General features: G+C 38.8%; 1 long non-coding RNA gene across 1 annotated transcript in view; it reads right to left on the reverse strand.

Annotated features, from left to right (window-relative positions):
* The window catches only part of LOC102062219 (uncharacterized), a 55332-nt gene that overhangs the window by 30457 nt on the left and 7229 nt on the right, over positions 1-17646 (reverse strand). Inside the window, exon 2 of the long non-coding RNA XR_003382689.2 lies at positions 14595-14716. This is a non-coding gene — a long non-coding RNA (uncharacterized LOC102062219). The remainder of the gene's footprint in view (positions 1-14594; positions 14717-17646) is intronic.

A 17646-nucleotide genomic window follows, 5' to 3' on the forward strand; every position in this document is an offset into this window, starting at 1 on the left:
GAATCCATAACTCGAAGAAGCTACTCAGGGTTGTGATTGAGTCCCTGTCACTGAGAGTTTTCAAGGTGCAATTGGACAGGGTGCTACATATCTCATGTAGAGTCTATTTCCTATGACAGGTTGGACCGACTGATCTTTCAAGGTCCCTTCCAATCTGGGCTGTTCAATGATGCTATGTTTGTGTTAGCAAGGGATCTGGTACAAAATTTGATAGAAGTTTCTTTGATGCATGTTATTTAACTTTAGTTAACTATCTATACCCAGGAGATATGTGGAGAAGGCATAAAACAAATATAGGGACAGTGGTGTCTTCTCCAGATGCTTCATTGCTCTGAAGTGTCATTTCACTCACATGTGCAATGTGGCTGCATTGGCCCCAGTGGACTTCAAAACTGGATCAAAAATACTCTTTGCAGCCAAATTATAAGTCCATTAGACCATTAAAAAAGATCCTAGTATATCTCATTTATTAAAAGGGCAGCAAGGTTTGTGAAAAATAGCTCCTTATTCCCAGATGGAATAAGAGCTGCTCTCTGCAGTCACAGAGACATTTGGTAGTTACCACATGATGTTGACACAGCTGCAGGCCCTGGTTGCAGCACCAGTTTCACATGGCTCTGCTCTTTCCTTCCTCCCTCCTCCCTCCTAAAATCTACAGAAAAGTATTGGACAGCTTCTCATGTAGTTGGTTTGTGCTTGAGTTGTTACAAGACTCTACCACTGTCTCTCTTGATGTAGGCATGTTTGGCTTTTGTATTTTCAGTAGGGCTATGAAGTCAGATCAATGCCTGTCTTTGAATACAAAATTGGTTGTTGGAACATGACTGGGTCAAGAGTTAAATGGGGACAGACCAACAAAGACAAAACACAGATGAATTAACTCCCACGGGTGGGAGTGAACCACAAAAAAATAAATTCATATTGTCTGTGTTTAGTTAGGTGCCTTACTGGATCCTTTGGCCTTCTTAAATGTGAAAAACTTTTGTGTCTAACTTATCATACAACCCAAAAAACTCAGAAAAGAAGGCAGAAAGGAAAAAGCTATTAATATTTTAACATTATGACCCACTGGGATTGGGAAATGTTTCTGCTTTAATCATTGAATAGTGATCCACTGCTACAATTTTTGCCTGGAAAATACTAGATGAAATGTAGACAACACAGCACAGATTTCTAGACACAAGTCTCTACCCTCCTTTCCCTTTCTTTTGATTGATGAGTAACTGTTTTTTATGACAAGCTCATGCTGTTAAGTTACATAAAGAGCCTCTGCTACAGTCAGATTTGTCCCTAATGCAAAGTTTAGTGTTCACACACTCCTCTTTTTTAAACTCCTCCAAACATTTAATATTCTTTTGGCAACTGTTTCTCTTGGAAGAGTTTCTAGACGCTCCTTCAGAAAACACTTTCTTTGTCATTATATGGGAAAAGGGCAGAGAAAAGGGAGTTTTATTCTTGCACCTTTTCAAGTTTTAAGCTGGTCCTAAATGGGAGCTACTGTGAGAGATACATTATAAATGAAAGTAAGAAAATATTTTTCTTTATTCTGAGAACTGGCTGATCAAATATCCATCTGTGAGCTACTAGGGGAAAAAAATCCATGCTTTCTCTGATTTATTTTAGTGTATTTTTTTTCTGCAGAGAGCCAGGTGTTAGAAATAAATAAAATGGGTTTTAGAGCTGCTCTCTGTGTGTAGCTATTAGTAACTTTTTGCATCAAAGTATATTGACTGCCATTTTTAAATCTGATTATTTGAAATATTTTTTCTTCCATCCCACTAGATTAAACTAATTTTTGCATTCTGTATTGGTACTAAATGATTTGCTTCATATTCTTTGACAAATCCTTGGCCAATTCCATTCAATTTAGCAAGAATCACTACAGATTCTAAAGTTTAACTGGTGACCTGTCAGGTTATTTTTTATACTCCAGTTATATAATATTAGTTTTATATATTTTAGACACTATTACATAAGCTTCTTATTTTATAGTACTCCATTATAAAGCAACTTTTGCCACAAAAAAAAAACCACACCAGTTCTCCATTGGCTTTTAAACTATTTCGCACAGAAACATTCCACATATACTGCATTACCAAAAGCAAATGGATTATACTTTCTCAGTACTCAGCAACACTGGAAATCCTGGAAGTTGAATATCAAAGGAGGAGAAATGCAAAAGTGCCTTCTAGGATCAAGATAACCAGCCTGTCTGGTACACTCAATATTTTATATGCAGTCACCGAGAGTTAAATGTCATTGAAAACCGTTGAAGCAAAGTCCTGTATGAGTAAATTAGGTGTGTCCTTCCTCCACTGATGGGCACAGAAGTGAACCTTGCCAGGCAGTTTGTTGTAAATCACTCTGGGGCTCAGGTACATCTGTGTGGCTCACTGAATGTAACATAACTACTCCCCCAGGCTCCTCCAACAGGCAGCAACATCGGGGTTGGTCTAAGATGAGGGTAGAAGGAATTGCTCACTTCAAACATTGATGTTAGTTAGATAAAAGAACAGTACTTCCAGTTTCCAACAATGCCCTCTAATCTAGTCTTTGCAATCCCATCAGAATAAAAGAAGTTAGATTAGCAGGACGAAGATCACCGTTTTCTATCCAATGACCTGAAGCCCTAAAATGCTGACATTTTCTAAGAAATTTAAATGTAATAACAATATCTTTCTGTTCAACTTTGGATCAGAACAGGCTTGCACATCTCCCTCTCTATAAACATGCATTAAAAACCCACCCCAAAATGCAAACAGAAAAAAAAATCCCACAACAGCTGAAGCTGAATACCTGGGGAATTTGCATCCTCTATAGTGCCGAATGACTTTACATATAAAAGATTAATTATCTGGATATTTGCCTGGTATTTATGTTCCATACTTGCAATTATTCATAGTGCCCAACTGGGATTCGGACAGACAGGATCACAAAATACTTGGCTCTTCATTTAAGCGATATATCAACATTCTGAAGTAAATGGGAAGTCATTGCACTTCACAGAAACAAAACAAAATTTAAATAACGATTTAGAGAGAATATGCATTCCACGACAATTTTTTGAGCTTTTGGAAGATGGAGAACATACCTGATTTTATTTTAATAGATGGGCTCAAAAAGTCCTAAACAATAATAATAATAAAAAAAACTTGCTTTTTTAAACTAGGTTTATTTTTGGAAGAATTGCTGTGTTTTGTCCCATGAGAACTATAGCTCTGATGCTTCCTGAATAGATCTTGACCTTCTCAAGTGCTCTTTGCTAAAGAAGTTACAATACAGATTACACACCCTAAAAATAGTAATTCAAAGAATACTTATGAATTTTAATCCCTTTTTCATTCCTTCTCGAGGCGGTTAGCAGGCAAGAGGCCTCTCCACTCCTCAGAGTGATGTGAAGCTACCCCTAACAAAGCTCGTAGCTGGATAGAATGATAATCCTACAATTATTTGCTGTATCTAATGAACTGGATATAGCTTTTGTCATGCTTTAAGTCAGAACTGAAGCTTCAGTTAAGACTTGTGTAAACCCTCTATTCCATCAGTCAAAATATCTTGCTGCTTCTTTGGTAGCAGTCTGAATGCTTGGCATAAGACATGAACTACTTTCAGAGATATCATTAATGATAATGGATCAAATATGGTCCCTAAAATTGCAAAAAACCTCTGAAATTAGAATTTCATGCATCATTTTCCAGATTTATCCTTTAATCAAAGAAAAAATCACTCAGAACAGTAGTTATTACTGAGGTTAGCTAAAAGCACATACTCCATTCACAAGTCTGAGGAACAAACAATATCCAAATAGATTTAAACTATTCCATTATCTTTTGTCTGTATCTGCTTTTTGCACAATACAGAATCTAGTCCTCTCTGCATCTTCAGACAGGAGTTCAGATGATGAGATGTTTTGGCTTGGCTTTGTTTTGTTTGATTTCGAGGGTTTGAGATTTGATTTTATCTTAAACCCATACATTCTGGATTTCTAACTTATATAGCAGTCTTCTAGCTGCCCTTTGGTAGCTGTAAGCCTAAGATGACAGATTCAAGACATTTGAAGACAACTACATGTTGAGGAACAGTTGTGTCTGGAGAGATACCCCTCACCACAGTGAGACAGATAAATCTGTGGATCAGAAACACCAGAGCCTGAAAAGGTATTAATCCATAGAGATCACCTGAAGTTTTGTCTGGTGGCTTCCAAATGCTTCCTGAGGCAGGGTTTGATACCTAAATATGGAGTAATTATTCTGTCAAAGCTGGTGATGAAGCCACATTGTCCTAGAACATGCAGTTCTTGGAAAGGATGCTCCATTTTTGTTACTTCTTGCCTCTTGGGTCTGCTTTTTCCAATGTCTGCAGCAAACAAGTCAACAGTTCAACCACTACCAATCCACTACCGTGATTGAATTAGAGGAAAAACTGTTCCTGGACCAACCACAGACCATATTTGTTCAGCTGTCCTTAGGGTTCTGCCTTTAGCCAATGGGTTCCTTCCTTAGACAACATGACCAAGAATAAGAATAGCCCAATGCACTGGGTCCAAACACCATATGGAACTACCTCTCCTGCAGCTTGAATAAAAAATATCAAAGCCATGGCTCTATTTCATAACACAGGGAATCATGCTGACTGTTTTTTTACTGGATGTAATCAGGCAACTATTAAGACTTTAGAACTGACTTCTCTGCTTTACCTATGTGCTAAATACAGTGTCATTCTAGTCTTTTATCAGAACCACATGGTCTGTTTATGACATATCTTCAAATGTTATTTTTGGATCTTTTCCAGTCTAACTGTCTTGATTTTACAATTACACTGCTGCTTTATATAGATCTCATTTAGCCCTTGATGGACTACAGACATCCTGTTTGCTGGCCTATTATCCAACCTCTTATCAGTTCCACTCTAAACCATTATTTCAGAGAGTATCTGTTGTAGTTGTGCAACTTTCTCAAACTACAGTGTTTTAATCTATCCTTTCTAACAAACTTTTTTAACTAAAGAAAATAAAGCACATTTTAAGACAACCACACAAGAAAAGGCTAATAGATTAAGATACAACAATATTACTACTTTTATCATATGAAACAGAAATATCTTTTTGTCATGGTTTGAGCCTGGCACAGAGCCAGTGCCCCCCCATGAAAATGCCTCACCCTGGTGTCTGCTGTGAGATGTGACCAGGAATAAGCAAAACAGGCTCTAACTTAAACATAAAGAACACTTTATTACTTAAACTACAGGAAAATAGGGAAAGACTATAAGGAAAAGAAAAAAAGAAATTGAAAACCTTACAAAAAAACTTTCCTCCTCCCCACTCCCTGACTTTCCCAATCCGATACATTCTCCCAAATCAACTGCCCAGCCTTGGCCCCACACTTTAGTATACTCAAACTGCAGTTCATGAAGAGGAAAGGAGTCCTTCTTGTTCCATAGGCTTCTCCTGGAAACACACTGAAACCTCGTGTGCTTCCTTGTCACTTCGGCACCGCCCGGAAAAAGTCCTTTTGCCGCTTGTGACATCTTCCTTCCATGCCCAGTGCTCTCACCACTGACGGCATGGACCAGAGCTGCTTTTAGGGTTGTCTTTCAAGGATGCCTTGTCTCACTCCAAAAAGGCACAGTCTCTGCTTTGGGACATCCGTCCCCCCCATATTTTTCCAACCCCCTGGGGCCGGGGGGTCCTCACGAATGAACCCTCCTGGTTTTGAGGCACTGCCTCCCCCTAAATGCAGTCTGTGTCACAGGAACAACTGAGTCCATGGCCACAAGAAAAGTCCAGCCAAAAGGCCACTCCAAATTATCTCTCCCCATCCAATCATCTCCACGTTCTTCGGGCCAGGTCCTTGTCTCATCTCATCTCATCTCTTATCTCCCTTCTTATTCAGCTTCGAGGAGGATTAGCATTTTTGCAAGGTCCCAATCATGAAAGAAAGGGTTAAAAGTTTTCAGTCTCTGTCTATCTCAGAATGCTGGTAGAATGCTGGTACTCCCACAGGTGCTGCTGCTCCACCGGCCAGGCTGCACTCTTCCCTCCCCTTTCTCCTCCTGGGCGGCTGCTATCACATTCAGACGCCGGCTCTCCTCTCTCTCCCTCCTGGGGGGGGGGAATGGCTGCCCGATGTCTCTTGGGGCTCCCCCACCCTTCCATCCTTGAGAGCTTTCTCACCCCCATCTCTGTCCAGGCCCCGGGCCTACCGCATGGCTGCCCCTCCCCCGCCCAGCAGCAGCGGCTGGGCTGGACAGGGGAGAGATCTGACCTCTTCGCCGCGACGTTCCAAGAGAGAGTGCCAAGGGCAGTGCCCTGCTTTTAACCCCTGTGTATTCTCGGAGGTGTGTCCAAACCCCACTGGCTACACCGGGTGCCAGTCTCAAACCCAAAACCTTCATTGGTTTGACCACAGCTTCCCAGAATTCCCACTCCTTCCTGGTCAAACCACCACACTTTTGCATAAGTCCAATGCTGGCACAAATTATTACACTTCAAGCAAAAACCTTCAAACCAAAAAATTAAGTCCTCCTTTTGAAGATTTCTGAGGCATTGGAATTTATTTCCAACTTGTCACCAGGGTTTCAAGAGGAATCTGACCGATAACCTTAGACAAGAAAAAAACCTCCTGAAAATGTGCTCCTTCAAGCAAAAGACAGGTTAGAATTTTAATTTATTTTCTTGAAATGTTTTCTCAGGTTGAAGCAAATGCTCTCTTTGCAGGCATTGTGCTCTCTATGCTGCATGACAGGAGAAAGCAGATATAGATATATAGCTCTGGAATTACATTTAATGTTAAAGGGATAACTAAATATGTTGTTTTTCAGGGTTTTGTTTTGAAACATCCTGTTGTTCCAAAATGCCAAGGTTTAGCATCAGCTATTTGGGGAGCTGATCATAAGAATCATCATTATTACATTACATCACGTGTAACCTCAGGCCAGACACAACTGGTTGATGTCAGCTGCTCACTGAGAAGTATCCCCACTTGGGAAAGGAACATTCGTAAATATGCTGCTCCCTCCAACTAAAACAAAGTTACCCTGTCATCCTCATCACAACACTTTCATCACCTTAATGACATGTGTTTTGCTGACAGAATTACACCAAGGGGTGCAGTTCCCATTAAATAAGGTGGATGTGAGGAATAAGGGTTAAAGATGGCCCCATTTAATGACCACTCATTATAGAACTAGCTACTTCCAAACCAGTTCATAGCAGAATATTTTTTCCTGACAAAATTCTTATTGTGAGAGGCATGGAGAAATTTTGGAGTCCAGGATGGTTGGCACTTTCAGCTTCTAGGTACAATAAGTTAAAAAGATTATTTTTTAAAATATTTATTAAAAGTACCTAAAGGATTTGTATAATATTAAGAATAAAAATTAGAATAAAAGTACCACCACTACCTCAATCACTGCATTTCTAAAAGCAGTCAGCAAAAAGATTGCTTTGCAATTTTACCAGAGAAAGTAGAGAAGGAACTGGAGAATTATTCTTTGATGATAAAAAGTATTTATAATGAAAATCTTCAAGAATGTCATCTTGAATGATGACCTATTTCTCACAGAATCATCACAAGAGAACTAACCCTCCATTTATGTTGAGCCCCCAAAAATATAAACAACGCACTTCATAGCTGTGATTGCAAAATATTTTGCAAATCTGTACCAGTTTTCCAAGGAGTGAATCAAATAAGCAAAACAGTCTCCGAATTTTTGTAACTTCTTTCACACCAAAAATACTGAATTGGGATTTCAGTAGCAGAGAATTAGAATAAGCTTCTGCCTCAGAGGTCCCAAGAGCTAAGTAGACCAAAAGTCCAAAATAATCAGTTTTCTGACTAGGCACTTTATTTTCTAGTTGCTTGAAGAGGTTTGAAAGTATCTCCCAGTGTTTGTCAGAACTTTTCTGAATGGCTTGAAGGCTGTGATGCACAATGCCATGGCTGATGAGTGTAGTGCCTCAGAGGTCTACAAACAATGCAATTAATCTCTGGATCTCCTCCACGAAAAGCAAACAGTATCAAGTTCACAGTGTTTCTCCTCTTCATTCTATCCTTTTTACAGCATAAAACCAATTGTACATTAACCAACATGAGTGAAATGAGAGAAAGTAGTATTGCATTATTGGTTTTCAAACTAAAAAAGCTATCAGCTTCCACAGCACTGCATATGGACTGATCTTTGAGTGCTACAGTAGATGGCTCACTGGTCTATGTTACTGTTATATTTCTCAAGTATCAGCTCCTACCTTCTGCTACTATGAACCTAGATCTTATTTGTACCAATGCAGTTTTGAAATACTGCATTTGGATATGCTATGCTGTTCCTGCTGCTTTCATTAGCTATAAATAGTCTACCAGACTAGTAAGTAAGTCTAGGTTAAATTAAGTGCAAGAAGTGTCCAGAACTCATAGCTTTTATGAATGGTCCATCCCAAGACTGGAAAAGGGCATTATGAAAAAATATATAGAGCGTTTTCTAAGCAGGAGGTGTTAATATCAAGTGTACATGTACAAGAAATGAAATCTTAGAACTTATTTTTCTCCTCTTCTTTAGGATTCACACTTTTTTTATCCTCCATAGTGACCTAAAAATGTTGTGTTCATAAAAATGTAAGATTCATCATCTGTGTATCATCTAAGCTAATAGTATTGTTTCTCTACCTAATAATTGGGGAATAGTGAAAGCAGAGTTGCACTTTTCCACCTCCTTCTTTGATTTGAGACTGAACCTAAAAGAGATACACTTTCACACCCTTGGGGAAAAGAAATAGAAAATTAATCTTCCATTGCTGTTCTGCCTCTGTTAGCAGCGGGGTATGAGGTCACACTGTTGCCTCAATAAAGATTGCTCAACCTCCTACGCCAAGTGATGTGGTTCCTGCAGAGTATGAACAGCTTGCCTATGAAAGAATCTCTGGATGCAGTGGCTCTATAAATACCTAGCCTTTGCTGTTAATAAGGTATATCAGCTGGTGAAATGTCTTGCAGATGACTAAAGGCTATTGAACAGTAGTTTGCCAGCCCTGTAAAATTGCTCTCCCACACCTTCTCCTTAGAGTTCACCCACACACAGGCATAAATCCGGACAAAACTGTAAGTTCCCAAGGTGCAAGGTGCAAGATATAAAACTGGGGATTTAATGCCCACTTTCTCCCCATGCCATATTCCTCCAAGATGGAGGATACAAAAGAAGGAGTGGGTTGTGTGGTGGTGGTTCCTAAAAAGCAAATACTGCAGCTAATGACTCCCTAAAAAGGCTGGGAAATGCCTGGATCACATTGTTATCATCACCCTCAATATGTTTTTCCTTTTCTGTGTTAACTCTATTGAGCTGCATTTGTGAAAGAATCATAGACTATCCTGAGCTGGAAGGGACTGAGAAGGATCATAACATCCTAGTCCTGGCCTGGCACAGGGTAATGGCAAGAATTACATAATGGGTCCAAGAATTTTGTCCATATGCTTTTTGAACTCTGCCAGGCTTGGTACCGTGACCACTTCCCTGGGGAGTCTGTTCCAGTGCCCAATCACCCTCTGGGTGAAGAACCTTTTCCTAATATCCATCCTAAACCTCCTCTGATACAACTTCAGGCCATTCCCTCAGATCCTACTACTTGTCACCAGAGAGATCATTGCCTGCCCCTCCTCTTCCCCTCACAGGAAGCTGTAGCTGCAGTGAGGTCTCCCCTCAGTCTCCTCAGACCAAGTGACCTCAGCCCCTCCTCTTACAGCTTCCTCTCAAGAGCCTTTTCCATCTGTGTTGCCCTCCTTTGGATGCTGTCTATACTTTTATAGCCTTCTGAAACTGTGGTGCCTAGAATTGCACACCAGTCCTCGAGGAAAAGAGTAGTACAGGGTAAGACTAGGAAAGGCCTACAGGGAAACCTAGGATATCAGCCGCAACTATTCGAGTTGCAGTTTGAGTTCCTTCTCCCTTTAAAGGGTTTCTACTAACCAACCTCACTACAGAAGGATTTAAAGATTACAACTAATCAACCTCATCTAATATTGGCAATTTCCAACACCAGCACTATAAAATATTCACTTGCACGGCCTTAAATGCACATCTTACAGGTTATGTCAAACAAGAAAATGGAACAGATGAACATATGAAGTCACCAGATCTCTGCTCTCCCCACAACCAATAAAACAGGTGTGCTGTGGCTTTTTGCAGCTGAGCACAACACAAATCAACTACTCCAGCTAAATGGGTAAAAAAGGTCCTTGATAAGGGAGGAAATATAAGAACAGGGAACAAGCTCATGGAGGAGACATTCATTGCTAGTGCCTAACCTGAGTTTTTAGCATATTCTTTGGCTAGAGGTTCTACAGATCAGCTACATATGTGAAAGACCATCCCTGTTGTTTTGTTTTGAACCTAGCTCTGACTACATAGTGGCCTACTTGCTAATTTTTGCTCCTCCTCTTCTGTTGCAGTGTGTTGCAATTCCCTGTTTTACTTCCCAGTCCCTTCCCAGGTGTGGCAATACCTCTCTCCCTTCCCCCTCGCCCCCTTGCTGAGCGAGTTCTGTCAATCAGGCTTAACATTCCAGCAAGGCATTGTGTGGTTGGTCAGGTTCAAAGGATGCTCTTCAGGCCTGGGGTCATTGGCCTGTCTGGGTGTCATAGTCCCCTGAGACCCTGCCCCTCCCACCTGGTTGGTGCCTCACCTATCCCTTCTCCTCCCTCTGTCCCGGGGTTTAAATTGAGCAAGGACCATGTGCTCAGTATTCTGTTGGAGCTGTTACCTAAGATTCAGACGTCTGTGACCATGGAATAAACTCTGGATATAAACCCTCCAACAGAATCCGTCTCCTTTTCCTCCTCACCCTAGCCTGAAGCCTTTCCACCAAAGGTAAACTGAGGTTCTACAAGCCTGGACTTGTTTCAGCGCCCAGCTGCAACATCCAGCCAGCCAAAAGTGTCTCCGAAGTGAAATACCACAGTTGCCACCTTTGGCCCCGCAGCAAGGGTCAGATGAGCCCAGGCACAATCTACCTGCTAATATTGGGATCATATTCCAATACTCTCCCCACAATGAAGTAATAAGGCAGCAATTTTCTGCTCAGAGCCTGTGTGCTACAAATGCATCATTGTTAAGTCTCTTCTCCAAGTTGTCTTCTTTCCCTCCATCGCTTGATTGAACACTTCAGCTCTCTAAATTTTTACTATTTGTAACAGAAAATAACTCAGACACTTGTAATTCAAAGGCAGAAGTACAGTACTAAAAAAATCCCAAAATAGACAATATAGCATCCTCAAAAGCCCCACCACATCCAGACCAGAATGCATGATATTTTTAGTAATTATTCATGCCTTTGCACTACTTTTCTAGCTATTAGGAACAATATGATTTATTACACCATCTAGTCAGATTTACAATCAAACCTACAGTGGTCATATTTTACAGTATTTCATTATTGACTTCAAAAATGAAGACAAGCTTTAAGCCCTGACTTCAGGGATTATACATTTCAGGGAATATTTCAGGAGAAAATTAAAAACCCCACACCTTTATATTAATTTGCTCATATTCAACCTTTCAGCTTCCCTCTTCCTTGAAGTGATAATATAGTTTATTTACATTAACATCCAGGCTTCCCTAACTCTTGCTCACCAAACTGGTGGCCAGTACAGTCCCCCCAGCCTCCAACTTCAAGGCCTGTTGTCTTTTTATATTTGTCCATGATTACACGTCTCTAATCTTCACATAAAAATACTCCACACAGTTCTTTCTCACAGTTTTTTCATGCACTCACAAACCAAGCTAATTCTCAGCTTTTCTGATCTTGAATCTACAAGTGTTGTATTCCCTACTACTCCAATAATAATGGAAGTCCCTTCCAGTACCAAGTTTCAAACCTTTTTTCCAGAGCTGTCAGTCTCTTGCCTAATCCTGATGTGAACACCTCTAACATTTTATCTTCACAGATAAATCAAGGAAGTTTTATTCCTCAGAGCCTGATCTTTAAGAAAGAGATGTTACATTTATAGATCATTTTAGAGGATATAATTATATAAGCACAATTTAATAATTATGAGTCATTGTGGATATGGAAAGAGTAAATCATGTTAAAGAAATCTGGTTACTTTTAAAAATGAAAAATGTTATTAGCCTAGATAAACCAAGAGTCCTGACTTAGCAGGGGTCTTAAAAAGGTTCAGAGGAAAGTCAAAAGGATGGATCATTGTTATCTCTAAGAAAGATTTGTTGGGGATGGAGTAAATCTTTATTAAAACTTTTCTCCCAATATCAAGCACTGGTGACCCAGCATCCACATCTGAAAGTCTGTATCCTGAAGTCTGACTCTTTCCCATCCTTGATGGGTCTGGGTTTTTAGAGCATCTGATTTTCCTGTAAGAGTGGGATAAGTTCAGTTGACTCCAGATCTGATGCAGCTGCCTGCCTTGAGGTTTGAGCAGTACCAAGGTATCACTTACTACCCAGAAAAACAGGGGATTGGATGGAAAATGGAAAGGAAGCTGCTGAGATGTGAAGTCTCACAGGATTGTAGATTAATACCAGCAGATTTTCATATTTTATTCAATGGTCTACATAAATCTGTAATAAGTCAGACCATTAAATTTGCAGACGATACTAAAATAAGCAGAATATTCAAGACTCAGAGGGATGCAAGAATAATCCTGCCATTAACAAAATGGGCTCAGAGGTGAGATAGGAAATTAAATAAGTATTCATTTAATGTAATGAAAATTGACACACTTCAAAAATAATGTTCAGGACACATACTGAGACACTTACAACTTAAACTATACTAAGGTAATTAATATGCAAAGAGAGAGAAAGTTATGAGCTATTCTTGCATTGCCATTCATAGTTTTAAATTCTAAGAAGACATGACCCCTGTCCTAAAGAGATAACAGATTGGCACAGACAAAATAACACACTGTCATTTAATACAGTAAGAAAAAGTGTCTGCCAGCACAGTCTAGAAAAGAGAAGGAGGAAGGAGAGCCCTCTGGACCTGTTAATCACTGAGATGCTTCAGAAGAGTGACTCTCATGGCCATTGCCACATTTGAGTTTTGCTATTCTCTACAAAATTTATATCAGACTAGAAGCTACTCAAAAGCTACACAAAACATTTTAAGAAGAGAGCCCTCAGGTTTGAAAATAGAAATGTTGTATTACCAACTATTTGAATATTAGTCAAGAAAATTAAATGACTATTTCTAAGAGGAGGCAAAACCACCCCAAAACAACAACAAAAAAAAAATCCCAAAATCTAACCACTAAACGTAGGCCTTTAACTCACTTAAGGTTGCTGAAGGAAAAAGGTCCGAGAATAAATCAAGAAGAAAGCAAGCAAGTGGCAGAGACAAGGGCAAAAAATGGAAAAAACAAAGTCAAGAACGAAATAAAGCAGACCTGCTGCTGAGCTAAAGACAAAGATCCTTTGCCCTAGTTCACACCAGAGAAAAGCAACCCCCAGAACATCACAAGAAGCACCAAAATACTTCTTAATTATATAGTAAAAAGACTGTAAAAAGCAAAGTTGTTCTTTATTTATACCACTATAACAGCTTGTCATAACACATACCTCCAGATGGAGTATCCCTTTCTTTTCATTATACTAGTGAAGAGTCTGAGGAAGACTGAAAAAACTCCTCCTCATAATTCCCCTATTGAACTATCTATATTAAGGGCAGCAGGGTCCCCTGCTGTATTTGGTTTAGCCTAATTTCCCTGGATGGTCTATTAACAGCCCAAATTAACTAGAAGTATCTACAAAAGTGTAGAGATTTGGTTAGACCTCTTATTTGCTACAGTTTCAAGAGCAAAATTTCAAGGAAAAATCACAGCAGTGTTAACAGAGGGAAACTGCCAAGGTCATCTGATTCAATTATGTAGGAGCTTAGCAACAAAGGAGAGCTGTGAAATACTGTAATAGCAATAGGTCAATGGATTACCACAGCATCAAGCAACATCTTGAAGGAGATCAAAGTAGTAAACAAAATGAAATGCAGTGATAAGAATGAAATAAGGGCGTTCAGTTTTTTCCAGTGTGAAAGAATGAATGATTGTAAAGGATCCACATCTCACAGCAATATAAATAAGAGGAGGGGAAAAGATGCTACCTTTACCTCAGTTAAAGAGAACTGAAATAAATTTCTACTCCTTCTTAAATGAAAAATTTTGTTGGTGTCTTTACTAAATAAAGTAAAAGAACTCCGATTTTTATAAATAATGTTATCCTAAAATATTTAAACAAAAAGCAGAACAGTAACAGGACATAACAAAGTACTATTTAAGATTCCCAGAAAACAAAATAATTCATCTAAGACATACTGCAGTGTAAAAAAAACCCCAAAAACCAGTGACTCATACTGGTAAGCAAGCACTCTGTTTCTCTGATGTAAGTTGAGAGAACATAGTTTGATAAGTTTGCAAAAGAATTGCAGTAAGTGTATCAATATCAATCAAGTCCAAGGGTATATCAAATATACACTCTATTAGGAAACATTGCTCCACACAAATGAAGGGCATACTCTGTGATATAAGTGGAATAAAACCTGTTAAAATACCACAAATTCTGATTATTAAAGATAAAACCTCATTTATATATAAACTTACCAGATATCAAACTCGTTGTGAATGAAGATCATGCTAGGTGTCAGGACAATGGAACCACACTCTGTAAATATGAGTGCATCATCTGTCAGTCTCATCTCCTTGCTGCAAGCACCAAATTACATCTGCAAAATATTTCGTCTTGAGCACATCTGCTGGTAAATATCAAGATCTAAGCTTGTGTCTGAATTTACAAGTGATGACATTAATAAGTCTAATTTAGCAATAATATTTCCTACGGAAATCTCTGTAATGCCTCAATGCAATAAAAAATACATGATAATACTACTTAATAGCAAATGTCAAAATTGTGGGTTCAGTCCCAAAATGGGACTGAATTGGCCCCCTGCATGGGCCATTCATACTCAAGAGCTGGACTCCCTGGTGCTTGTGGGTCGCTTCTAACTCAGAATATTCTGTGATTCATCTGTGATTCAGTTACTATAGAAGGTGGAAGACACTCAAAAGCTGCAATCTTTATTCCTCACTTCTTTCGGGTTTTTTTGTCTCCTCTAGCAGTCTCCCTCACCCCATCAAGTCAGCCACCCACATCGTTGGGCCTTCAAGACCACTGCACTTAATGACACCCAGTCTCAGTGAGTTTTTACTTAGTTGAGTAATTCTGCTTTTGCAAGAGATGGCAAGAAAGGAAGCATCTATTAAACTTCTTTCTCTCACTTTGTACCATAAGAATGTATCTATTACTCTGTTTAGGACAGGAAGAGCAAGGAACTCTGGTACTACAGTCTACTACTGATACTCCTACCAGCTGTGTTAGGAAGCAATACCAAAATATTTACTTTCAAATTTCATTCTAAATTTATTGATGATTACTTTCCCCATTCTATCTTAGCTTCCTTGCCAATCAGTTTACAGGCTTCTGTTTTTCAATGTTTAATCCCTGAGGATTCAAAGTTATATGGAAATTGACCTTTTATTCTCTCAGGTTCTGGTGTGCACCCCAGTGTGTTTTGAGTACCTGCTGGCACACACCAAGAACTTTCCATCCTTCCCTCACTATGCCAGGTGATTGTGCCTGTCTGAAAGCAGCATTGTGTCCTCAATCTGAACAAGAGGAATTCCCTGCTGATTCCAGCTACCATGCAATCTACAGACAGCCTGGGGCAAGCAATATTAATGCCTCTAAGCTTTTGGTTTATTTCTTATAAAGATTACTCATTTTACAGTCTTCAAATAGCCTTTTTTGCCTGTTTCTGCACATAGGTGACTGGAACTGTATGTAATATTGTGGTTATATGGAGGGGATCTCATCAGCATCTTGCAAAAACAGCATTAAGCCTTTCCCCTTGACAAGGAATTTCTCATTGCACACCACCTCCTTTCTCAATCCTTTAGAGACCCCTAGAACTGGCTAGCAAACCCAGTTATTCCTTCTCAATTACACTTAGTCACTTGTCCTTTGAGTTTGCAGCAGGTTTTTGTCATTAGCCTTTCAGTGAATGACATTGCTGTTCACATTACTAGAGTTCATTACATTTCTGTTATTCTATTTATTTAACATTATACTATATCCAGATATGTCTGTTCCAATGTCTGTCAGCTTTATCAGCTAATTTTCATTTCTTCACTCAAACATTCTCTGCCAAGGTAATTAGAGAAAAGTTTAATAATAATAACCCCAAGACTGAGTCTCTAAGAGTCTAATATTAACTCCCATGGGGTTTTTTATCAGCTTCATCCAAGAAAATTAGAACAGGTGAACCGCAGGAGACCAGAATTTCCCTTTCACATAATTGCTTAAGCTAAGTATATGATTTTTGTGTTGAACAGCCCATGAAAGGTTTTTTTAAAAATTTTTCAATAAATTCAAGTATTTTTGAACTCCAAAACCAATTTTTGCTTTAATAAAATTCTACAGCTGTAAAGTTAACACTTTAATTATGTGGTAGGTGGACTCCATTTTCTTTTGAACCTAACATCCTACAACTTCATTTGATGTTACCAATTTGTTTTTCAATATAAAGGAAGTGAAGGAGCATCCCTTTCTACTTTTGATTTTATAAAACACAATTGTATTCCTTTTCTTGAGAGTGAAAAGATCTATTGTATTGTCATCTATTTTTTCTGTTTCCTTACATATTTCATTATTACTGCATTTATCACAATCTCTCTCAAACACTGCAATAATTGTTAAAGTAATGATAAATAATAGAATACACTGTTCTTGTAAAAAAAAAAATCACTCCATGGAGAAATGGCAGCAATTTAATCTGAAATGACCTTGCTTTTGTTAACCATTTTACTGTTTTTCCTATTTACCTGAGCACTTTAAAATTTTCTTCACTTCTTAAACACTTTTTGAATTCTAAGGTCAGATTAATGAGCATCAAATTAATTGTTTCCTCTTTTTATCTAATATAAGTGTAGTTTCTGTTGTTCTCCAGGGATAAAAGCATCCTTATTTTTTCATTATTTTGGAAGACTAAATAATGGGTGCCCAAAGCTGAACTCATTAAGCTTCCCTAGTTTTGTTTCCAAGAGTTATTTCCTTTTTATATATTCAAACTCATGAATCGTCCTCATTTTGTTTTCGTGTTCTATGCCTTCCTCCTAATTTGAAACTGAAACAGGACATTCATTTGGATATAGAGACATAATTTTAGAATCGATTTTCCCATTCCTTTTACAGTTTTTGAGCTCAATATTTTGGAGCTCTCAATTGATCTTTACTAGTGTAAAGCTTCCTAGGTAAAGTTTTCTTTGCTGATGAGTTCTATTTTTCAATTCTTTCAGATTTACTTCTAGTATATTTTTATCACAACTGTTCATTTAGTTAGGTTTAGACCTTTCCCTGCGTATTTATGTTCTTTATTCTGTTTATAATAATAATAATAATTTGTTTTATCTTTGTAAAAGCCCTTTAGGTGCCATTGGGAGGGATGATTTCTTCAAAGCAGTGCCTTTCTACTAGGTTGCATCACCATGGATCTAGTGAAGTACCTGAACTAGCATGCTGCCCCTACAGGCTGAACAAGTGGGGAAAGGGATGGAGCAGGCATCCAGGTGGCTCTGCACAGAGCTGTGCTCTGTCACA

This window comes from Zonotrichia albicollis, chromosome 1 (genome assembly GCF_047830755.1).
Source record: "Zonotrichia albicollis isolate bZonAlb1 chromosome 1, bZonAlb1.hap1, whole genome shotgun sequence".
Taxonomy (NCBI): Eukaryota; Metazoa; Chordata; class Aves; order Passeriformes; family Passerellidae; genus Zonotrichia; species Zonotrichia albicollis.